The 25,688-nt window shown below is 38.0% G+C and overlaps 2 long non-coding RNA genes across 5 annotated transcripts in view; one reads left to right on the top strand and one right to left on the bottom strand.

Moving 5' to 3' along the window:
* Positions 1-25,688, top strand: part of LOC310890139 — a 764,802-nt gene that overhangs the window by 176,579 nt on the left and 562,535 nt on the right. The gene's annotated exons all lie outside the window — the stretch shown is intronic.
* LOC310890140 overlaps positions 1-25,688 on the bottom strand; it is a 47,091-nt gene that overhangs the window by 10,194 nt on the left and 11,209 nt on the right. Inside the window, exons 2-7 of one of the 3 annotated variants that reach the window (XR_014577053.1) lie at positions 10,726-10,918; positions 9,348-9,447; positions 5,822-8,534; positions 4,013-4,140; positions 451-3,445; positions 187-215 (exon numbers count right to left, since the gene is read on the bottom strand). This is a non-coding gene — a long non-coding RNA (uncharacterized lncRNA). The remainder of the gene's footprint in view (positions 1-186; positions 216-450; positions 3,446-4,012; positions 4,141-5,821; positions 8,535-9,347; positions 9,448-10,725; positions 10,919-25,688) is intronic. The other 2 variants (XR_014577051.1, XR_014577052.1) reach the window with 2 other exon arrangements.

The following is a 25,688-nucleotide window of genomic DNA, read 5'->3' on the forward strand; positions in this document are numbered from 1 at the left end:
CTGTTCATTAATCACTATATATAGTCATTACATTTCTTTAAAAGTATTTCCTGTATACTTCTAAGCATTGTTTTGCACTGAAACTATGTAAAACATTTTAAAAATATATGAATTCAAGGTGGAATAAATGCTCAAAGAATCAATGTTTTAATGAAAAGTTAAAAAAAAAAGAGACATTAATAATACCTTCAACAAGCAGCAGGCATTCATCCAACCTATACAAGGTTGTGTGTATAATCATAGTTTTGTACAGCAAAGAGGACAAAGCATATAAAGAGAAGATAAATAAAAATAACACTTTCTTATATAAATGTTCATAATAGTTCCAATACTTAGACATCTGTCCAAGCAGCCTGATGGTTTATAAAGCTGCTAAAGGCTATCAGTATCTGCAGACTGAATTTCTGTAACCCTTAATTTTTACAGGAAATCAACAGACTTGTTACTCACTTTCCACTGTTTTATTATTGCTTTCTTATATCAGCTACTCTAAAAGATAATAGTCAAGTTTATGTTGATTTCAGGGGGAACAGAACAGAGCTCTTTTAAGCTCTCTGGGAGTTAAACCCATTTGTACACAGCTGCAGATGCAGCTTGCTGTCAGTTTGATTTGTGTCTGTGTGTCCCTGAGAGCCTGCTTAGTAACTAGGGTAATTAGCCCTCTTTCAGTGCAGCCATAAACTCATAATCTTGTACAGATGTCCTTCCCATGCTTTTGCAGACCCTTAGTACAGTTTATCTGGATTGGCCAACCCTTCACTGTTCTCTGTGACGATGGGTTTTTCAGAGCACAAGGATTTTTCCAGTTACACTAGGGTGAGGTGAGCTCTTGGCACACGCTCCCCTTAGCTTTAGCAGCAAAGCAGAGCTAGCAGTACTTTCTCTGAGATAACTGATAAAACCTGCATTAAGCAGGATAATATATGTCACTGGGTAGTGTGATTTCAGTGACAGAGAAAATACTGTCACGCAACTGGTGTATTGATATACAACTTGAACCACGTATCTATAGCTCACTTATAGTGAGTACATGGCCACTTACACCAGAGATTGTGATGAAATGAAAGAGAAATGGAAAGGTCTCAATAGTTTCACTTGAGAAGTTTTAAAAGTATTTTCTCAAAAAGTGATTTTCCAATGAATTCTTTCATTATAAATTCAACATTTGGTGAATTTTAAGAACTGTTAGTGCTATATAAACATCAGGGATAAGAGCCCATATTTTCTGAACCCAGAGAGTGATTAGATCCTGTACAGTAGTGATGTAAGCTTTCCCACTGTTTTGCCCAATGCATTTTGAGCCCAAGTAAGAAAATGCCATTAGACTTGAGAAAGTAGTTTGGACTCTGGCCTTTGTGGGTTTCTTTCTGAGGTACAAAACCGTCAATGCCACGAGGGGCTTGGCAATGCAGACTGAAGCCCAGGGAGCTGTGACAAGAAACCACTCCTTCTATTTCCGAGACCCGAGATGATCAACAGACGGTAATGAGTTATTACTACAGATTCATTAAGATGCACTTTGCATACTTATTTCCTTCATCTTTTTTCTGACTCTGTAGTGAGTGTGCAGCTGTTGATGTGAAATAAATGATCTGCTAGGCTGTCTACCTTTTGTGCTTTGGACTGTATTTAGGAACAATAAAAAAAGGAACATCAGTCTTGCGGATCTTCCCTTGAGTGACAAATGGAAGAATGAGACAAGAAAAACCTTTTGTCCAAAAGAAAGGGGCATAATTTCCTCTACTAATGTGACACCACATGTGCACACACACACAGAGGGAGGAATTATTTTTAAAAAGCGTGCCCTGAGTAGTTTTTCTTCCAGGACAGTTTCTGTAATGAGTGACACCCAGATGATGAATGAATAATTAAACTGTGATGAGGTACAACAAAGAATGTGTGGCTGGCATGTAATAAACCCTTCTCCAGGGCTTTTAAGGCATCAGCTGCAGATGAGTTCCCCAGTCAATCAGATGTGATTGCATCAGGTAAACAACACCCCCCAGACCTGACTTATTTGCTCTTAGGAAATTCCTGTCAGTTTTTGTCCATAAATTATTCAGGTAAATGTCTTTGGTCCCTACAACTACAAGCTGCCAATTATTCCAATGCTGCTAATCCCCGTCATTAGCTGACATTGCTTCAGCTGCTCCATTACAAATAAATAAATAAAATAAATTTAATAAACAATAAGAGCAACAACAAAATATTCCAGATGATAAAATCATTAGCCAGATTCTTTTGGTGATTTTTTTTTTTCACTCCAGAGTACTTATTTTCCAAAGTCTTTTGTATGAAAGAATGAATTTCATTCAGATTGAAAGATACCTTTCTCTGACTGTTAAATTTATTCAGACTTTAAAATATGTAGGAGTTAGTCCTAGAAGTTTCTCTGAATGTATTAAATCAGCAACACTTGACTGATGTTGGTGCCATAGCAGTTTCTATCAAACAAATATCTCATTCTAATTTTATTCTTCAAGTTCTGAAGGTGACTTGTTTAGTCACTGACATTGACTGATTCAGTTATCATAGTCATCACCGTATCATTGTAAAATTTTCTAAAAGACAAAATCAGAGCAAAACTGGGCTAGTCACTCTATAACCACCTCAAAAAGATCCCTCCAAAAGCAAATCATGATATGAAACCATTTGTGTTCAAAGGTGTGATCATTATTTAACCAAGGGGGTTGGAACTAGATGATCTATAAGGTTCCTTCCAATCCAAACCATTCTATTAGACTTTTTAGTGACCTGAAAAGTGAGCCTACTGTAAGCAGGTTTCATTCATTACAGAGTAATGAAAATGGAGGGGAGAGCTATATTTTGCTGTGTATTTTAATGTGGTAACTGGAAAGTGTTAGAATTGTTTCTGGAGGTGACTGTTTAGGAACTTGCAAAATGAAGAGAGGAGCATTCTTACTTTCTGTTTACATGGTCAATTACAATGGACCAGTCTAAATTATTAAGGAATGAAACATGCCTGACTGTTTTACATTTTAGTCCAAATCTTTTTAAAAAAATCCACATTCTAGATTAATCATCAGTAATATTTGTCTAATGACAATGAATTCAGCATTTCCACTTTGAAAACATTAATGAAAGGAAAAGGGTATAGATGAGTGAATAGAGACATCAGGCAGAAGAGTGTTATTTTGGGAGTGAACACTGTGGTTTTGTGTGAAGACTGAAATGAGCCTGAATTCAGCTAGGTGCACGACATGTTGCTAAGCACATTGGCCATGTTGAGTTAGTCCCTATGTCAGCAGTGGTGTCTGCAAGCAGTGAAATGAGTGTAGCTTTTCCAGTTTACTGCACTGTCTATTTTCCAATGGATTATTTCTCACTTGCTTAGACATTGAGACAAGCTGTGAAAGTCACAGACAAAGAACATCTTTCATAAGACTCCGTGCCTAATACATTGCGCTGGCAACTTTTTTTCGATCTGCATGAAAAAAAAAAAAAAAAAAGTATTGTAAACCTTATATGAACTATACAAATTTCTTTTGTGAAAAACCACAGTGTGGTCATCCCAGTACTTTGCTATGGTTTGTGACCTTTTATGAGAAGAAATCTCTCTGTTCTCCGATCAGCAGATAACCTTTACTCTGGGTAGTCTGAATTGCTGTTCTTTGCTGGTGATTAAATGATGCTTCACAAGGTGCTTGTGAAGAGCTAGTCAATAAACAATTAGTGCCATCACCATCATCTGATGTCACAGCTCAGACCTGAACAGCATTATTAGTTTCATTATCAGAGCCTTAGCATCCTGTGACAAAACCACATTCAATGTTTTTTGAAAGATATTCATAGCATCCAAAGGAATCATGGAACACCCAGAAATGTATGGAACTTAAGATATCTCAATGCTTGAAATGCCAGATTTCTGCTTTTCCATATAAAGAGTGAGGAAATGAGAGAGGGGGAGTCAGAAAGGAGGGAGGAATACATGTCATTAATGGTCTAGGAAGACTTTTTTTGCATTGCAAAATAATATTCTAGAGTCACTAACCTCAGGACAAGGTAAGCAAAGAGGTTTCTGCCATGCTGATTTGCAACATGTTGGGAAGCGTGGTTTTTAGTAGTAGGCTGCTTCTGTGAGATGGTCCCTTCTATTAATGCTTTGCTCAAAAATTGATGCTGCAGGAGATGTAGATGAATAACATGAAAAGACACTCAGGTATTGCTATTTCCTTGGATTTTTGTTTTCATTTTACTTTAATGTATCTAGCTTTAGCTTGATTGTTATTGTAGCAATATAATATCATTGCAGATAGACATTACAAAGCTGAAAAGAAACAACAAAAAGTCATGAGGTTTGAGTCATCTTCACAGAGAAAAAATTGGCAAGGTTTCTATAAGTTACCACATATTTTATCAGAATATTGTAGAGGCAAAATAAATAATAATAAATAAAAGTACCGCTCCAGTAAGATCTGCAAGAGTCTCTTAATCCATAAACTAAACTACATTGGTTATGGCACAGAAAGAAGTTCTAGAAGATGCTTGAGGGGGGGAAATATCTCCCTATAGTTTCTGTTACTTTATGCAGGCAAAGTACCATAACACATCAAGGATAAGTTGTTGAGTTTTAGTAGAGAGAAGGAGAACAGCAGCTGGATCTTGATATGTTGCTATTCCTGTTATTTTTGATGTGTTTTTTTTTTTTTTGATTGTTTGTTTGTTTCAGTTTGTACTGATTTTGATAAGAAGGTGTCACAGCTTGCCAGGGCAATCAGCAAAAAATTGTGAAGAAAGTGCATTTGCCTTAAGCACACTTATTTTTTGGTATGGGCAATAAAGCCCACCTGTCATATGACCTGAGATTCTCTTTGAATTCAGTTTTCTGGAAACGTAGTCTGATGCCATGACTGTAGTGTGTGCATGCCCATGCACATACTTTCTTTTGCTCTGGGTCTTAAGAGAACATCATCAGTACAGCCATGTAATCACCTAAAGGCCCAGATTTCACCATCAAAACTGCTGACACAAGAATGGTCAGTGAATCCTATTCTCTAAGAGACACTGATTAAACTTTTAAAGCTTGTTTCTGTGTTTCATATTTTTAATCTATAGTGTCGCAAATATAAGAGCTAATTTATCAATTTAAATGTATCATCTGCAGTCAGGAAGGTTTGTCACTGTCAAAGCTGTTATGATTTTAAGGAGATGAATACAAATATGCAAGACTATTCCAGGTCATTTAGAGAATTCAGGGGAATTTTGGAGTAGAGAAGAGAGAATAAATTTTATTATAAATTTTGGATAATCCATTTATAACAGAAAAATACAATTAAACAAGTTATTTTGTCCCAGTGATTCCCCTTGACATCATTATTTTTATATACTTCTCTATCTTCAGTATTGATTGGACTAGATGATCTTTCAAGGTCCCTTCCAATCCCTAACATTCTGTGATTCATCAATAATTTCTTGTTCATTATTACTGAAACTTTTCAGAGATTGGTAAAGGAACTGAACACAGTAAAGAAAATGAAACAACTGACAGGCCAAAGGATCAATTTACCTCACAGGCAAATATATATATATAATTTTTTTTTCCTGTGAGGTAAATTTTATATATATATATACATATATATATAATTAAAATGACTCAGTGGCAATGCAAAGGATGTTACAGGGTGCCATTATTGGTTTCCAGTCACACTCATTTCATATTAGTCTTCACCATTCAATAGATAAAGCTCCTATGAAAGCTCACAGCACTCTCAGCTGAGTAGCTGGCTAATATTGAACTGCCTGTTGTGGTAAGGCAGCTCACTCACATAATTCTGAAATGACTTTATGGAAGAAACTATACCAGTATCAGTAGTAAAAGTGAAGTGTAACATCTCCAGCTCCCAGCCATGTGATATCAGCCCAATATTTGAAAATTCAGCTCTGTAAAACTGAACATAGCATCTTTAGAATTCAATACTTTTTGCCTCTATATGAATCATTTTGGTTAAGAATAATAAGACCCTATGCCTCTGTGACACCATATACTCTTAAAACATCACACAGACCTGAACTACAGCAGTCACACAACTCAAAAGTGAAAATGATCTGAATGAAGAAAGTCTCCTTGAAAACAGTGTGAGTACATTTCCCCAGAAAAACATTTCCCACATTTTGTGTTTATAAGTTGGTTGGTTGGCTTTGTTTTGGTTTTGGTTGGTTGGTTGGATTTTAGATCTTACCACCACATGAGTAATTCCACACAAACAGGACGACTTTGTTTTCACTGGAGATAATCAAAGGCCTCAGTTCCACATGTCAGATCTGGCAGAACAGCAACCTGCACAGTGCTGTTGGTAACCTACTTAACAACTGTTAAGATGCAGTAAAAGACCTCATCAGCCATACAGGTTCTCACACCCATCCCTCTGAGCCAGGATTGACATGCGTCCTTTATGCCTGTGTCTATTCCTTTACCTAGTTCTTAGAACCAGGTGGTGGACACCTGGTCTGTTTCCAGCTGAATAGCTGGAGGAACTAAGAACAGAGCTTTCCTCTGATCTCTTGTTTGAAGGTACAAAAGAGGGGAAATTATTTGGAGGGAAATCCGTTTAGAAGATTGGTCTAATTAGAAGGTGACAAAACACAGAGACATACTACTAGTTGGAAAGCTATTGGTATAAGATACTGAAAGAAACACAGCTCACAGTCACAACTCCTGTGTTAGCTGAGCTCCTTGTTAATCTGTATAAACTCAGGGAAGAAAATATTTGCCTTTCTGTACAAAAGATGTCTTTGAGAAGGAAATAGAAGGATAGCTATGGCCATTGTACAGCCTTACCCAACTGCTCTGTTTTGGTTCAGGTCAGTACACCATTATATAGAGCAAAACACACAGAGATCTGTTATTACCATACCTGAACAAAATAATAATGACAATTTGTAAATAAGTCAGGTCACCTGAAGATTTTTTGCACTTTAATGGAAATATTGATAGGCATACTCAAATATAGAAGAAACAAAGAATTGATATAATATTTTACATTTCCAATGTAAACAAGAAATGGCAATTTAATAATAAAACCTTTGTATAAGCATATGTCATACATAAATGCATCAAAGCCACAAAGTTATACAGGAGAAAGCATCTGCTTTTCCAGTTCTTTATACTGAAGATGAACACAGACACATTAACTGATGAGGCAAGAAATGTCACCTCTCCTCAGACATCTTTGTGCCTACTGCCCTTTCCAAAGCCTCACACAGGCTGCAAATGGTGCCAAGCTGTCCCACAGCAAAACAGACACATATATGCTTAACTCCTTTAGAAACATATATATTGCTAATGTGTTATGTTAAATCCACGCATGAAAGCAGAAAACACTCAGCACCCTCAGAAGAGGATGTTTTGCAGTGCTGAGTGGCTTTCCTTCCTACATACCCTGGGCAGTGCTGCTTAGTTTAGAGTAGCTCCTGCCTTCCATACTTGGATGGAAATTTTTCTTGTGATGTGGAATTTTTATTTCTAGACAGAAAATAAAAGCAAATGAGTAAAGTTAGGAAATTTCTGACTCATGAAAGCAAAACATACATAAAAATGCATAAAGTTTATGACACCAAATATCTAACTTATTTCTAATCAGCAAATAATTTCTCATCGAGAATTATAGTTTCTGTGTACTTTCTTCATTTAAGAGAATTTACTTATTTCTAGCAGAGATCTGAAGGTTTTCTTTTTAAAAGTCAATCATTCAGGTAGTGGAGGATTTTAAAAAGATACTTTTTCTAAGTCCTAAATAGAACAAAACTGCATACGAGCACTAACAACAAAGATCAGGACTGCTTAAGTGCATTTTCATTAAGAACAAAATAAAGTAACTTTTTTTTTTTTTTTTTTTTAATGAAAGAACTTGAAAGGTCATTAAAATAAAACTCCCTACACTGAAGTTTTATCTACCAAGAAAAACAGGTGCTCAGGTATGGCTCGCTGCTTTCTGCTTACAACAAAATTTAAAGATGTTTCCTTTTTTTTATGCTAAGCCAGAAGGAGGGATAACTGCGTGTATATATGTATAGATATATACACACACATATATATTGTTTCATTCTGGCTGTGAAATAGTAAATATTGATACTAACATTTTAAAATTACATTTTACATGAACATATCATTTAAAAACACATGATTCTACAATATTTTTGTAAATAATTACACTATTGCATATATGAATAAAACTAATAGTGACTGTTAAAGTATTTCTTTACTGGAAAGAAAGTTATTAGCCACTGCTGCTCACCACATACAGATATGAGACAGCTGTATTACATAGAAGATAATTTGTATGATAGAGAACTCTTGAAATTAAACTTAAAATAAAATCCCTAAACCCCATAGCTTTATTTGAGGCAGGTCCTGGTTGTGAAGTATTTTGAGAAGTGCCCTTATGAATGAACAGCACTATTACAGTAAAGCCCTTTAGGATTACAAAGCCAAATAATCCCTTGTGGGTTAAGGAAGAACCTCGTCAGACTTGAAGCCATGTAGGATATAGCTGGGCAGCAGAATGTAGCGCATGCTGACAGGAAAATGGAAAGCAGGACAAAATCATTATTAGATATTTTTAGCAGAGTGGAAGTCATGACTTGCTGTTACTAGTGACAAATTTGGGAAAGTTTGCTGTGTTCTGGCTAGCAATGGTGCTGCAGATACCTCAGTTTTTTCTGCTGTATCTTGGCATCCTCCAGTCAGACAGGAGGGACTGAGAGCCGAGACAAGTATCTGAAACAACTTATTCTCACCTTTTTATCCTTGCAGCTCCAACTAACAGCTGGAACTTGTGTTGCATTTGTTACTGTTTTGTTTTTCTTTAACAAAACCTCTCTCAGCTCAATATGTGGCTATAATTATTTTATTATATGGGGGTTAATTATTGCCTTGGCTAAGTGTGGTCTAGCAGGTGACTCGATTAAAATGCAGGAGAACCAGACTCAGTTCCTATTTTTGTTCCTTTTGCTGGGTGACCTGAAACAACCTTGAACTTCTGAATGTTCAGAAGTATCACTGGGAAATATAGAATACTGTCAAAAACTAAACCTTCATACATCAAGAATTGCATTTTCATAGCATTGTGCTCTGGAAGACCAGGCAATATTAAAAAGCAAACAAACAAACAAACAAACAAATAAAAAACAAACAAACAAACAAAAAGTAGCACCACACACCAAACAGATAGGTGTGAATGTATCCGTGTGTACATTTGTACAGACAGTAAGTAAATACAGAAATATTTCATGAGAACATATCAGTGTAATCTACATTTCATATGTATTATAACCTCAGAATATTATACGTCCTCTGATCTCTTGGAAATTATAAGAAGAATACTTACCCTGACTGCTCAGCATCCCACCCTCACATATCACCCTCACAGGATCCAAATATCATAATCATACTATATTGATTGATTTAGGTAAGGCTCAGGCAAAATCCTGCAGGTAGAAAAAGGACTTTTGAGTCTTAATTTGTGTTTCCTTGAACTTAGAGTATAAATAAAGCAGGCAGAGGGAGAAAACAGTATTAAACTACATTGTGCTCCCCACATTTTGGGAACGTAGAAAGTGCCTGTCTGACCATGATGAATTTCTTTGCATCAATGTCCTATTTCCCACCTCACTCACATATCCAGTTCAGCTATACTGATGCTATCCAGCTATCCAGTTCAGCTATATGACCCCACCTAGAGTACTGTATACAGATCTGGCTTTCCCAGTACAAGAAAAATATTAACTTGTTAGAACTGCTCTAAAAGAGGGGCATAAAAATTATCAGACTATTTCTTATTTCTAAACATCACATCAATTTATGTGACAGGTGTCACAGAATCTATCTTCTACATGATTATTTGGAGGTGTCACACTGAACAAAGAACGCTGACTGTATTTGACCACAGGTACGTGAAGATGTGAAAATGGTTAACTAATAGTATGTCTTACAGAACATGGTTAAAACCTTTTTTTTTCATTAGGCTTGTCTTTGAAAATATATATTTTTTTCAACATAGAACCATAGAATCATAGAGTGCTTTGCATTGCATACCTAAAAGATAATCTAACTCCACCCCACTGCCATGGCCAGGGACACCTACCACCAGACCAGGTTGCCCAAAGCCCCATCCAACCTGGCCTTGAACACTTCCAGGGATGGGGCATCCACAGCTTCCCTTAGCAACCAGTTCCAGTGCCTCGCCACCCTCAGAGTGAAGAATTTCTTCCCCATGTCCAGCCTAAAGCTACCCCTTTTTAGTTTAAAACCGTTAGTCCTTGTCCTATCACTACACTGCCTGACAAAATATCCCTCTCCTGCTTTCTTGTAGGCCCCTTTTAGGTACTGGAAGGCTACCCTGAGGTGTCCCCAGACACTTCTCTTCTCCAGGATGAAAAACCCCAATGCCTTTAGCCTGTCCTCGTAGGAGAGGTGCTCCAGCCCTCTGATCATCTTCGTGGCCCTCCTCTGGATTTTTTCTAATACATCCATGTTGTCATTGTGCTGGGGGTCCCAGAGCTGAATACAGGACTCCAGATGGGGTCTCATGAGAGCAGAGCCAGCTCATTTTGAGCTTCTCATCAACCAACACCCCCAGGTCCTTCTCAGGGCTGCTCTCAATCCTTTCTCCACCCAGACTCTATTTGTGCTTAGGATTGCCATTGCCCCATTGCAGGACCTTGCACTTGGCCTTGTTGAAACTAATGAAGTTCACACAGACCCACCTCTCAAGCCCATCATGGTCCTTCTGGATGGCATCCCTTTCCTCCAACATGTCAACTTGTCAACTGCACCACACAGTTTGACATCATCTGAAAACTTGCTGAGGGTGCACTTGATCCCACTGTCCATGCCACTGACAAAGGTGTTAAGTAGGGCTGATCCCAATACTGACCCCTAATGAAAGCCACCAACATCCTGTGAGAAGAAATGAAAAAGAATGAAGGCTTTTCTGTTGTTTTGAAAGTGAGAGATATTTCTCAGACATTGACCTTCATACATCTTTAGGGCGATTAACAGGAATGTCACAGGTAACCAGACGTTTCTAGTTTCAGCTCCTTTTCTGGATGCTTCAGTATCATTTTTGTAAAGCTCACAGAAAGACTTCTTGACATACTTTTTAATGCAGAAATTATTGCATAATGATTAATTATTAATGATTTTCATTTCAAGTGTTATCTATTCATAAATAGAATGACAGTAAATAACAGATTTTCAATATCAATATTTTCAATATTTGGTCATCCCTCTAACAAAGAGATAAGTTCATTATTATTTATGAATAAAAGATATAAATTTTATTTATATAAAATAAAACTTTTTATTTGTTTGTTTAAGTCATAAATAACTTGTCATTTTGACAAACGGCTCCACAAAATTATTTGTTTGCTTTAAGTGGTATCAGGTTTTGTTAGAGTGAGTGTTTTGCTTTGCTTGGAAAGGTGTGGGTTTTTTTTCTGTTCCACAGAACAGACGCAGCATGAAGAATGTGGTGAGTTTGTCTTGTATTCTTTAATCATTATCTTGAGTGATTTTTTTTGAGTTGACAGCTGCTGTGCTTATGCTGACTACTGTGCTGTTGTTCCTTGGCAAATCTATGTTTACCTCTCACCTTTCATTATAAGTATGGTGAGGAAGGAACCATCCTTTGGTTCTGTCTGAAAACACCTGGTCTGCAATTAAACCATTTAGTTGTTATTTGAATATAAAGTGTGGATAGAGGCTACCACCTCCAGGAAACGCAGGAGAAGGAAAAAAAATAATTTCAGTTCTTACTGCTTTTCAGTTTAAAAAGAGGACCAGTATGACTATTGGGGCAGTTATGTGTGCAAGCAAATAATGCATGTGCATTTAACACTGAAAAACTATACACATGCAAATTAGGGTCAATGTTTCATTGCATGAAGAATTAATTCCACCTAAGAAACAAATTATTGTTTCCAGTCTTTCTTACTGTGAGGATGTGGTACTCAGTCCCTGACTGATGGTCTTGTTTCTAACATTGTAAAGTTGAAAGAACAGAAATGTAATACAACTGCTTCAATGGGGCACTGTAGTAATAAAGCACAGCCATTAAAAATAAACCTCTAAATGAATCTCATATGGTCTTACACTTTATTTCTGGTACTACAAAAAGAATCAAAAGGATATACCCATGCAGAAATATCACTGATACTAGCTGCTCCCACAGTTTGTGTGTATTTGAAAAAGCATTCTTACCAGATTGTTTTATAAATGGCCTGCAGATTTCCTTTCTCTTTGATCCAGACAAATATATTTCTATCAAAACCTGATGGTTTCCTTCAAACAGTGAAGCTGGCTGACCTGTGTGGCCTTCAGAGTTGGTACTGCAGGTTGCAAAATTCAGTTTCACAGCTTAAGGACTAGTCTCTTCTTCCAACACTCATTTTCAGATCAAAAATACTTGATGTTGCCAACCCATTCCTAAACTAAATCTAATCTTTAGGCTAAGTTTTCCCAGCCAGACTCTTACAAAACTCATTAACTCCTAAATTCAAGTTAGGATATGATTACACATGATCCTCCCAGCAAACAATAACTAACTCTCTCCTTGCTTGGAGCTGGAAAAAAGCCATATGACCACATTTATCACGGTGCTGAACTCAAGTTAATGTACCCTATCTCACAGCTACCTCTGAACAGAGTTTATTAGCATGATGTAAATGTCATCACATGGTCATTTTTCAGTTAGGAGAACAGGAAGAACGAGTCCACATCTGCTTAGAACATGTTGCGTGGGTGTATCCAGTTACTTTATATTCACATCCATACTTTTTTTTCCTTTTCTAAATGTAATATGTCCTTTCCATTAGAAGTTTGATCATTGGCATTTCTTTCTGAGTCCCCCCTCCCCTCCTAATTTCCCTCGCTTTGCCTAGGTCTTCTCATTACTCTTCTTAATCCCTTGTCTATCAGTCGGTCTTCACATTACTATACTTGTTTCACAGCTGAAAGATATCCACAGAGGCATAAAAATACTCTCTGAGTTTAACATCTTCAGCTATATCCTTTTCCGCCTCTACCAAGTTACTCCATATTTATCTGACTTTTCTTCCTTGTCCTTAAAATTTATTCATCAGAGGAACCAACTAACTCTCAGCAGGGAGATTCTCTAGTAATTTTGAAGATAACAAAGTAAAAAAGTCAGTGGAAATGCAAGCTTTGCACAGATGCATGAAATTGTTTTGGTTTCTGTCAGCTTTTCCACCCACTGCTTTGCAAACTGCTTCAGCAATGGCTTTTGATTACAAGTCCCATATCTAGAATCCCAAACATAAAGACCTCGTGGCAAGTTGCAAATGACACTGGACACATGTTGACTTGCGTAAATGATTTTAGTATCATGATATGCCTGTGCTCCTTGGGACAACTTTGCTGAACTGCTCTTTTCTTCAAATAGCCTTAGAAATTCTCCCTAAGTACCTTCCTTCCCAAATACTAACAAAATATCTATATATCTGTATCCTTTCACAGTTTGGACTGAACAAATTGGTCCACCAGTCCTGGGTAAAACGCACGGTTGGCAGCTATCATTGTGCCAGCCTCAAGGAGTCAAGGAAATAGGAAAAAAGCAGTGGCAGATTTGTCATCTGTGTATGTGTGGGGGTGAGCATTTCTCTTACTAATCAAAGAACTTCAAGAATTTCACTCTGAGGTTTCTACATCTTCTGATGACTAATAAGGCTTTGTACAGTTTAATTTCTCAGGCTGTGGCTTAAGGAGCTCTTCCAAGAAGTCTGCACAGCTGCTGCTGTCAGAGGGCCAGGGAGCATCTGCTGTTTCAAAAAGATCTCTCCGGTTACAGATTAATCTGAACTTTTGTTATATTTATGAACTTTTTGTTTATATTTATCAGAGCTTTTTCACAGTACTGTTTTCTGTACACAATGCCCCTCTAAGGGGCAGTTATCAAAGATGAGTGACAAACTGCTAAATGGCTGGAAAAATCAGAAGCCATGAGGAGGATGAAACACAGTAAGAACAAATTTCTCACAGGAAATACTACATCCTATTTACATACTGGGAAAAATGCAGTGCAATGCAGAGGCCTCCTGTTTGTGTTGTGAATACCTGGCAAGTTACTCTCAATTATATTACCTCGGGGGAACAAAAAAAAAAAAAAAAAAAGACGTCATCGCAACAAACAGTTTTTGAAACAAGTTGAAGTTTGCATTCACTGTGGTAACTCAAGACATAACAGAAAAGTCATACTAAGAGGACTTATTTTTAACTTCAATTTCTCTTCTACACCTTGGGAAAATCAACTTAGTAAGACTAAAATGCAATACAATAAACAGAACGTACAGGTCTCCCTACAAGTTCTATTTTTTAAAAGGTCATTTTTAAAAAGGACAAATAGCATTTGTGCTTTTATGTTTTCTAGACACTAAAATCCTAATTCAAAATACCAAAAAGTCAGTTGGACTCCTTCCATTGACTTTAATCAATCTGGGACCAAGCTTTAATTTGCATAAAATTAGGTACTTTCTTATGCCTCAAAGCATTACAGAACTGAGAAACACCTTCAGGAGAAGGGTGCACTCACCTTCCTCAACTTTCAAGTGTTAACTGTTGCCAGTATCAGATTTTGTGACTCAGTCTCATAATGCTTTGTTGGAAAAAAGTGATATCAGGGACGTATTAGAGGACACAAGGAAAGTATACTGCTGTAGCTGTAACTGCTTGTTTTTAGCCTTGATTTGCATCAGCCACTGTGAGAAAGAATGACATAATCTCGTTCTAGAAATCAATGACCACCCATTTAGAATGAATTATTACTCAGCAGTAGGGAGGGGAACACAATTTCCTAAATCATGCTGTTCAGATATCTTGTCTTCTTTATGTCTTTTATTTCAGTTGGAAAAGTCCAGATCAAAATGGTAATATTATACCCAAATAAAAAGGAAAGATGCTGTGTAACATCTAGTGAAATGCCTTATCAGGTAAGCTATTTATTGTGTTCACTGGTGAAAATAGCTTCACTGACACCTGAGACCACAGAGCTTCCCAGAACTATGCTGTTAAGCATGAGAAAATTCTGCTTCTGCTCAGATCTGTGAAGAGATTAGCCAGAACAGCCCCCACCTCCACATCCAACCCTCCCCCCCCCAAAAAAGTGTGTCCATCTATTTTTATATTGCCATAGCCTGGATCTTGTAAGCATAAATCCCTCTTGTGTATGAGATAGACAATAGCTCAGCTAAGTTCCACCACTTAGACAGCTACATAGCTTTTGACACACAGGGGTAACAGAGAGATTGATCCCATATCAGCCTACAAAAGAAATATGTAGACAAATCCTTTCTGTGACACCATCTGAAGTCAAGCCCTAGGTAAAAGATGACTACAGGGAAGGCAAGAAGCTGCACCAATGTATTGTTATCAAATGTTATTATTCTGCTAGAGCAGTAAAAAGGAGTAAAGAGGCAGGAGTTGCCTCCTAATAGAGGAAAAAGCATGAATCTTTCCAAGAGTGCACTGAAGCAAGAGCAAATCATAGGCAGCATATATTCTTAGAGCTACCTAATGAATAGCAATTGTTTTGCAGTAAAAAATAACAAAGTTTTCATCATAGTTTGTAGCAGTTTGCATTTGTTTTAGCTGTTACTGAAGCTCAGATTTTTGTTTCTGTTTTCTTAGTTTGTGCAGGTTGATATATTGAACAGGGGCTTTTTGGATTATTATTTTTCTGTGGCTTTCCTAAAAAAGGGAGTCCAAGGGAATCCACTAGTTTCACTGTTTTGAATACTAACTATGCCTTTCCTGTGGATCCATATATATTTTCACAGATGTCTCTAGACGTTGTGGGAGGTAGATGAAGAACAGTCCTTATTGGGCCTGCTTTGCTTCCATGATGCCTCCTGTATTTAAATCTGATGTAGAAGTACTATTTAGTATAAATAACGTGCAGAATTCCCTACGGTAAATTAATTTTTATCTATAACATGAAATATTCAAAGTATTGTCTTGTAGTGCATACCATACATTGTAAAAGTAAAGTAAAATTGGTTAATTTTTGTGACTTCAACGAAACATGTAAACATAAAAAGGTCTCACATACTTGCAGTTTTTTCTTCCAGTGATCTTATTTATTTATTTATTTATTTATTTATTTATTTAATTATTCACTACTTTATTTGTAGGACTTTAATCATTAAACAGGAATATATTTTTACAGGAATATATAAGTTTTAGTCAATTTCATATAATTCATTAAAAATTGTCTAACATTGACTGACAGTGAGACACGTAGATATGTCTGTAATGCCTGGAAGTTCATTGTGATGAGCAAAGAAGGCTGGGCAAACTTCCAAACACACATATATATAAAGATGAGGTCAGAAAATTGCTAAGTTGATAAAACAGAAGGCAGTGAAGATAACACTCATGAATCTGCACTGTCTGACATAATCCTGTCAGATCCCAGTAACATAAAGTATGTTTGCTGGTGCTTTTTCTCCCGGAAAGGCAGCAAAGCATACCATGCCTATATTAAAGATATTTTTACCCTTCATTAAGGCTTGCTGGAGCAGCTGTCAATGTCTCCTCCATCAAAACCACTTTTGTACATACAACCACTCAGTCAAAGACAATTCTGCCTTTGCGAAAGGTTGATAATTGATAATAAAGAACACTTTAGTCCTAAAGTCTGGCACGCTGTGCCGGAATACAAGGCAGGCACAATAATACACTTTCATGTCATGAAATTGTCTCACCATATTAATTCCTTCTGCAATTCCCATGTCAAGGGACAACCACCTTCACACATATACACATACACCCTCTTCCCAAACATTTGGTAATGAACATGATGTTGACCAGGTCTTGGAGATGAAATTACCAGTGAAGAATGAAATTCATCAGGACCATCATCAGAACAAAAATAATGTGTGCTAAGATTTTGATATCTTTGAAAATCAGTTTAATTTATAAAGAGGGCACCTGAAACACTAATAAAATGTTTTTTCACAAGGACAGGAATGTACCACAATTTTTCATGGTGTTTGATAAGATCAGGTCTGATGAAACATACTTTTTAGAAAGGAGTAATAGATTGGGAAAAGAAATATTGCCAAAAAGTAGTATTTTAACTTTTGGCTGAGGTCATCTGTGTATTCCTTCTGTTGTCTTCTTAATCAAAAGCAAATACAAAGAGAATTTTACTTGTGGAGGCTAAGCCATTCCCTGACATGACATAACTGATTTTCTCTTGCAGATATTCTTCCTAATTTTTCTCTTTCAGGGATAATCTAAACTTAATCATTGTTACAAAGGATTCTTTTTTTTTTTTTTTCCAGGTCATACAATATCCATCACAAAATGGATGTTTTAAACCCCCATTACACTATTCAAAATAGAAGATTTTCAAAGAATCAGGTGTTCTTGTTAAAGAGAATTTGGGAAGTGTAAGAGAAGAGGGAATAAAAGTGGATATGTTTCTGCAAGCACATTGCAAAAAGTTATAACACATGTTCAAATGTATAAACAACTTATTCAAAGAGAAACATTTCAAATTTCTAGATAACCTTCACCACACTACTACACTAAGTGGCACAGTTAATTGATTGGATTAGGCCATTTCAAAATTAAAGAAGCATGAATTACTGGTTTCATTCTACAAACAAAGAGATAGGACCTCAACATGTTCCATCTAAGAGGCCTGCCTGTAAAGATTCACATATAAATGTACTATACAATTCTAATGACCTGTTTTTAAAATGCAAATTATTTTTCCTTGGATGCATAATGTATTTTCTTGTTGTGTAACTCAAATAAGTTTCAACATCCAGAAATAAGTCTTTTAAAATATCATAAAACCTGAAAGACATTCTAGATCCCTTTCATAATGGAAACAGGTCTTATCTGGTGCTATAGATACAGTCATGACAGGCTAACCTTAAATCACCGAAGCATTTCTGAAACCTGAAAAATTGCAAAAGAAAAATAATATATATATATATTTTAACTTAGACCATAAAATGCTAGAAATATTCATAACTGGTTACCTGAAGCTGGACATACATGCAGGTACCAATAATGCCTTCTAACTTCACTGACACTACAATCTAGACAGGCGTGAGCCACCTCTGACCAGGTGATTGTAGCCATGTTGGAGCTGTGCTGTGCCCTGCAGACACTCATTCTGGGAGCTAGGTTATATTAGCTTGGCTCAGCATTGCAATGCCACAAGAAGCTAGAACCACTTTGTTTCCAGTGAGCAAGGATTATAGAAGGGTTCAAGGCTACAAAATCTAAGCAGAGTTAAGTACACCCAAGCTCCATATCAAAATCATGTGTTTAACATATTTTGAGTGTGATTGTTTATGCTGTGTGTGAAACCCTCAGTGGCTGTTTTGTGAAACCCATTTTCAGATGCCCCATTTTCTCCTTTACATAGAGAACTCTATTAATTCCAGTAAATGTCAGGTATTGATGTCCTTAGTATTTCAACTCATCAGTCTGTTCTCAGCCTAGTTCAGTGTTTTTGGGTGCATTCATCTCACTTAAATGTATGCATCAAAAAGATAGGTGTTTAATCCAAGTATACTTTTCAGCTCCAGTGGAGAGAGATTGTCCTCTCCACAGGGTGGCATGAATCTTCTGAAACAGATATCTAACACAGAAAGAAAAAATGATCCTGTAATATCTGCTGTTTGACTTGGCTATAGAAAGAGTTTCAGAGATCAGTTTTTATTAGACATACTACTTTAGGTGCCAAAAGTCAGCCAAGGTGAATCCTACCTTCTCTGTCTGCTGTCTTCTGCTGTCACTAAAAGTAGGTTATTATTAACCTTTGCATGCAGGTATTACAAAGCCACATATACAGCCAAACAATGAATGCTTGTCGTACAGTGATGGGACTGGGAAAGAATAAAATGGTAAAAGAAATAACTGAACATGAACAATGTTTTTTCTATCAAAATGTAATCAAGAGATATACAGTGGGCCTGGACTAGGATCATTTTGGTTATATCAAGGATGATGCTACAAATTGTCAGATATTACCATCTGGCAGTCTTCTACTCTCATTCCTTGGGATTTGTGTTCTATTGGTCAGCAAGATTCAGTCTCAGTTGTTTATAATACTGATTTATTTATTATGGGTGGTGGGCTAATAGCTGATGTGGGTGGTGATTTTTTGAATACTGAATGCCACATTTTATGAGACATTTAAAGTGTCCCAAATTTAGATTTAGATTGCTATTTAGCTTGATATTTGACTGATTTTCAATCTGGTGGTGAGATTTAAAACCATAGAATACCAGCAATTCCAAATCTTTCTATGCTGTGTTTAATGATTACTGGAGTTTGTCAGATGCTTAGTACTTGAATCTAAAAGAAATAGAGGTTCTGACGGCATGTTGTGGATTGATTTAAACGCACTGAAATACTGCTTCAACCTTTTAATTTTCTTTAATTTTCTTTTCTTCAACCTTAATTTTCTTTAGCTAGGAAGTGGTGAGATTCCTCTGAGCTTGCCCATGGCAGTGTAATCAAAACTATATGGATAGATTAGCTGATTTAAAATGAGAAGAGCGTCCCACTCTCCATAATGTTGTTACATTACAGAAACACAGTAATTGAGGTGGTTGTGTGTGACTGGAATTTTGAGATAGAAATTGGTTTTATACCTAGGTCCATGCTATTGGTAATTAAATTGCTTTTGCTGGATGCTATTTACTTGGTAGATATGGAAAGAAGATAACATCAAAATCCAGAGATATAATTTGTTAAACTATTAAACCAATGTGAGGTTGGCAACTGAAGTTGCAGGAAAATGGGAATGTAAAGGACTGATTTAATGACAGCTGTATATTATCACAAAGGAAATGCTTTGAATATCAGTGTCATTTATAATGACATAAACAGAGCAGTGAGTGAGGACAATAACCCATTATGGCATATATTTGTACCTCTAGTAACAAAACTTATCATGCTTTGTTCTCTTTTATTTTGTCATTCACTGCCTGTGATACCAATACTAAATGGAAAGAAAACATTGGAAGACAAGGTTATTTGATCATGCACAAAGTCACTGTGGTTGCAACAATACTACTAGGGTTAAAGGAATCTGCGGTGGTAGTCTATCATGTAACTCAGAAGCTGCTCTCTTCTTTTGTACTATACAATCATTTCATACAAATGACCATAACACCAATATCTTCACATGAGATCAGATAAACAGTGAATAGAAACTCAAGCAAAATGCTCTCACAAATGAAATGAATAAAAAGAAGGTTCTCTTTAGTCCAGATCCTCAACCTGCAAAAATATAGATAACCATGGGACATTTCCTGAAGTAAATGTCAGAGACAATCACTAGGTTGTTGTGATCTATCTAATTCTCGTAGGAGCTAGCTCATTTTCCAATGGAATCAGATGTTTTGATACCTAATTAATCAGCTTGTCATAGTCGTTTAGAGTTTTGTGAGCTGCAGAAGGTGATTTCACTTTCTTTAATGCCTAAGCAAGCACAAGGACAAAAGTCAGTTTCCCAGCTGAAGAAAGCCGTGAAGCAGCATTTCCAACACCACAATCCTATTCCTGTATGCTCATTTTCCTGTGGCAGGTATCCATGGTGATTATGTCCAAGGGAATCACAATAACAAAACCACGTGGCTTGCACATGAATTATGTAAATCTTGCATGGGTTTATACTAAGTTGTAAGTGCAGGGAATGCACAACAATGATGAAGGACACCTTTTCCATGCCTAGTTTGTTTGCTTCCCATCCCTCAGCTTTTCTTTCCACTCTTTGCCTGTCTTGGCTGCATCTGCTTTGGGCTTCTGTATATAAAGCCCTTTAGTATTACAACTAGCTCTGTAACGACAAGATGAATCCTTGAATCCTTTCCTACCACCTTTCTATGCCATTGAACACCCTAAATTGTGAATTAACTTTGTTCATATGTGAAGAAATGCAAGGGACAGTCCACACTTAGAACCAGAAGCTATACAAGCAGTAAAATGATCACAAGATGGTTTCCAACAGATTTGAGTTTCCTGCTGACATCTTTAAATTGATCTTGTCTAATAAATGAAGATTTTCCCAATGTTGATGCCACGTCTCCCTCTCTTCTTCTCCTCTCCCCTCCGTAAATATTCTCCTGCACCTAACAATAGTAAAACTAATCGCCCAGTGATTTCTTACTTACTTTCTTCCTTTCTAAACATCTGCTTTGTTCATTGCAGTTATAGGAATTTGTATCTTTGTGACCTGTTCCCTTCTGTTAAGTAGATTGAAACTGTCCAGGAAGGTTAGAAATTAAGTGGGAGGAGGGGCAGATAAAACTATGCATACAGGGGTAATCATGTGAACATTTTCCTTAGGAAACATGAAATGTTAAAATATTTTAGAACAGCCAGCAATTCTGAAGCCTAACACAGAACTGGTGGTTTCTAGCACTCTAGATTGCAGAGTACGGGAAAACCTTATTCCTCTGCACCAAGACAGTAACTTAATGCTCCTGGGTAATATTAGGATGCCTGACAGCAAGCTAAATAGGATGCAGTGTGACAGCTGTGCATACTTCACATGCTGCACCTGGCACTCCCCACCCCCAATCACCCCCAGGTCCCCCCCAGAGCACCACTTCCATAACAATTTGAAATGGATATGCCTCCAATAAACCAGTGCTGCTCTGAGATCACACCACCAAGCCTCTGAAGTCTGTAGCCAGTTCAGATGCTGCACTGTGATTGCGTCCATCTGGGTTTCATACAGGATAGCACAACTGGGAATGTGAAAACAAATGCACCCAAGAGCAAGTCTGAAAAAAAGCCACAAGACAAGAATGGCAGGAAGGGATTGGGACTTTAACTGAGAAAGCAGTGGAGACTGCAAAACAAGGAACCAGAAAAAAAATAAAGCCTACAAATAGCAGAAAATAAGTGATGCAAAATGGAAATGAGAGGAACGAGAGGGAGTTAAGGGTACAGTGGCAAAACTAAGAAAGAAATGTGAGTTTAAATGTAGATGGAAAGGGGAATCCTTGCAGGTGAAAGAGGATTTGAAAGGAAAATAATAATACACAATTAAAAGGAACCTTGAAACAATTTGTAGAAGTATTTGGTTAAAAATCACTCTTTCGATATTCTTTGCTATAAAGAGAACAAAAAAATTTCCTCAAGAGGTTTATTTTTTCTACCAAAAGGGGGGTGGGGGGCGGGGAAATGAGGTGGTCCTTACAGCCTTATTATGTATGAGAACTATACTATCCCCATACTTTCCCTGACAAGCCACATCAAAAGAAGTATAGAAATATAGGAACAATGAGAAAATAAGAAAGTTACAGACAGGGGCTCCAAATGTACCAACAAAGAGGTGACCTCCAAAGATTCAGAAAACTTTTTGCAGGATGGTTCTTGGCTCCAGTGCAAACAAAAGCCTGAATGTCAGGCACAAGGAAGCTTCGGCCCTTCCGCAGTTCCAGGATTGCACCAGTAACCGCAATGGGAAGCTACAACTTGACCCTTCAGGCTGAAAACTGCACAGTAGACAGAAGGAAAACTGCACAAATTACACTAGTTGCCATTTCAGATTCATCAGCCTAGCCTTAATGCCCTCGTACTTCACAAGAACACAGGGACCTTCAATTTATTGATACCTTTCCAGGTCCAAATACTGCAACATATGTAAAAATTGTGACAAGTGTAGCCTAATCTTCAAAATGATCTATCCTTTCCCAGATGGTTGCAGAATAAACTAATTTGCAGTGGGGAAAAATATTCTTTCCAGATCCTCAGACTGACAAGCCTTTATGACACCAAAGATGCAGCAATTCATGAAGGTTGTGGATAAAATAAGAATCATAGAATCATAGAATCATAGAATATCCCAAGTTGGAAGGGACCCATACGGGTCATCAAGTCCAGCTCCTGGCAATGCACAGGTCTACCCAAAAGTTTGGACCATGTGACTTAGTGCACACTCCAATCGCTTCTTAAATTCAGACAGGCTTGGTGCAGTGACTACTTCACTGGGGAGTCTGTTCCAGTGTGCAACCACCCTCTCGGTGAAGAACCTCTTCTTGATGTCCAGCCTAAACTTCCCCTGCCTCAGCTTAACACCACTGCCACGGGTCCTATCACTGGTGTTTACAGAGAATAGGTCACCTGCCTCACCAGTCCCCATCACGAGGAAGTTGTAGACTGCAATGAGGTCCCCCCTCAGCCTCCTCTTCTCCAGGCTGAACAGGCCAAGTGAACTCAGCCACTCCTCATACGTCTTCCCCTCTAGGCCCTTCATCATCTTCGTCTCCCTTCTCTGGACACTATCCAGCAGTTTAACGTCCTTTTTGTACTGTGGTGCCCAGAACCGCACACAGTACTCAAGGTGAGGCCGCACCAGCGCAGAGTAGAGCGGGACAATCACTTCCCTCGACTGACTAGCAATGCCATGCTTGATGCACCCTCCTGGCTGCCAGGACACACTGCTGGCTCATATTCAACTTGCTGTCAACCACAACCCCCAGATCCCTCTCTGCAGGGCTGCTCTCCAGCGTCTCGTCGCCCAGTCTGTACGTATAGCCAGGGTTGCCCCGTCCCAGGTGCAGCACCCGGCACTTGCTTTTGTTAAACTTCATGCGGTTGGTGATCGCCCACCTCTCCAGTCTGTCCAGATCTCTCTGCAAGGCCTTTCCACTCTCATCCAAGCCCACAACTCCTCCAAATTTGGTGTCATCGGCAAATTTGCTCAAAACAACTTCTAGTCCTACATCCAAATCACTTATAAAAACAATGAAGAGGACTGGCCCTAAAATGGAGCCTTGGGGGACCCCACTAGTGACCATCTGCCAGCCAGATGTGGCCCCATTTACCACAACCCTTTGAGCCCTGCCTGTCAGCCAATTGCTCACCCATCCTATGATGTTTTTGTTTAGCTGTATGCTGGACATTTTGTCCAGCAGGATCCTATGGGAATCTGTAGGATCCTATGGGAAACCATGTGAAAAGCTTTGCTGAAGTCCAAAAAGATCACATCAGCAAATCAGCAGACCACATCAAAAGATCATGGTGCAGTCTCCAGTCACATCAACACGTGCAATAGGAGCCCATAATGTGACTTTACCATGGTTTCAGTGTTCACTGGATCTGAATCCCCAACACGTTACACTCTCCCACTGACTTGTACTGCAGGCAGAGAGTACAGAGGAGCACCAGAAAGGGAGTGAATTTTTATAATAATGCAATATAAATATAAATATAATAAAGCAGTGTCCTAGGCAAGTCCCATGACACCGGTGGAGCTAAAGGGAAAACCAGGTTGCATACTTCCCATATGTGTAAAATAGATTTCAACTTTCTCTCTTTATACAATCTAGAGAAGTTTGCATATCCACTTCTGGATTTTGTGCTCAGAACTTACAGGTCCATAAGGCTGGTAGATATGCTAGTGAGGTGAGGAAAAAAAAAAGCCCCTCAATAATGGGGGATACATCATGCCTCCTTGTGTTGCTCCCTTTAAAGTGCACACATGAAAGTAAACCTGGAAGAAAAGAAATAGAAAGGCCAGCATCTTTTATTAAACAATTTTGTTGCTGTTACCCAATCCTGAAAGCAACGCCAGAGGTGAGAATTCCGGTTTCGTTTCTCCATCCAAAGACAGCTAAATTCCCTGAGCACTGCAAAGCACTGCTGAAAAGGCAAGTAAAGCCTGGGCTGTTCATCACAGTATCTTAACAGTTGTGCAGGCATTACAGGGGTGTTGTGGGCAGGCCTGGAGCTCCACTTGTTTCATATCATCTGCTGCACAGAGCAGGGTCTGTGAGCGTAATGTACCTGCTCAGACGATATCCACGGCATCTTTCCTTGAGTGATTGCTAATAAAAGTACAGATGGTGAGAGTGATTAAAAAGATCTCTTGGCACAAACTCAACAAGATTGGGCTGTGCACCCTGTTAGTAAGGTGAAAGGAAGCCAGCAACATTATGCTTGGAAGAAACCATTCAAACTTACTGTAAATGTAAGGCCTGCTTTAAAAAGCATTCAAAAGAGAAACTATGAGAGTGAAAAGGATTCTACAGAGACTACACAGCAAACACTAACAGAAGCTTTCACAATGGCTGGGTATTCAAACTGTGCCCTCTACTCCTCCCCAAACAGATCTTCTGCCCTATAGGGATTCTCTGATGTCTAATAAGAGTTGGTCCAGGCCTGCATCCGTCTCTCTGCAGCTGCACAGACAGTGGCTCCTTGTCTATCTGGGTCTGTTTCCATGAAACTTGCAAGTTCACATTTTTGCACTATTTCTTCTCTGTCAAATTGGCTTGGAAATACCAAGCGAGTTCCCAAGTTGGTTTGGAAGAGGGGCAGACACACACATATTCCTCACACCAGCTATGGTTGTGTAAGCCTTTCTTCCTCTGAAAACTAGGCTAGATGAGACCATCTGACACTTTTGTTTCCTCATACAAAGAGAGCTCAATTAGCCATTTCCAAGACAGTGACAGAGAGCTGCTCTTCCTGTAATCTGGTGGGAGTTGAATACCTCTCCTCTACATATGCCCTTAGAAATCTTTTCCTTTCTCAAATAAATAAACCAAAAACAAACAAACAAACAAAAAGCACAATTTTCTTAGTTTCTGGCACTGAGTTTATGATATAAATCACTTAACATACTCAGGTAACAAGCACAGAATGAAAACATGAAACATACAAGGGATGT

Source organism: Anser anser (genome assembly GCF_964211835.1).
Source record: "Anser anser genome assembly, chromosome: Z".
NCBI classification, from domain to species: domain Eukaryota; kingdom Metazoa; phylum Chordata; class Aves; order Anseriformes; family Anatidae; genus Anser; species Anser anser.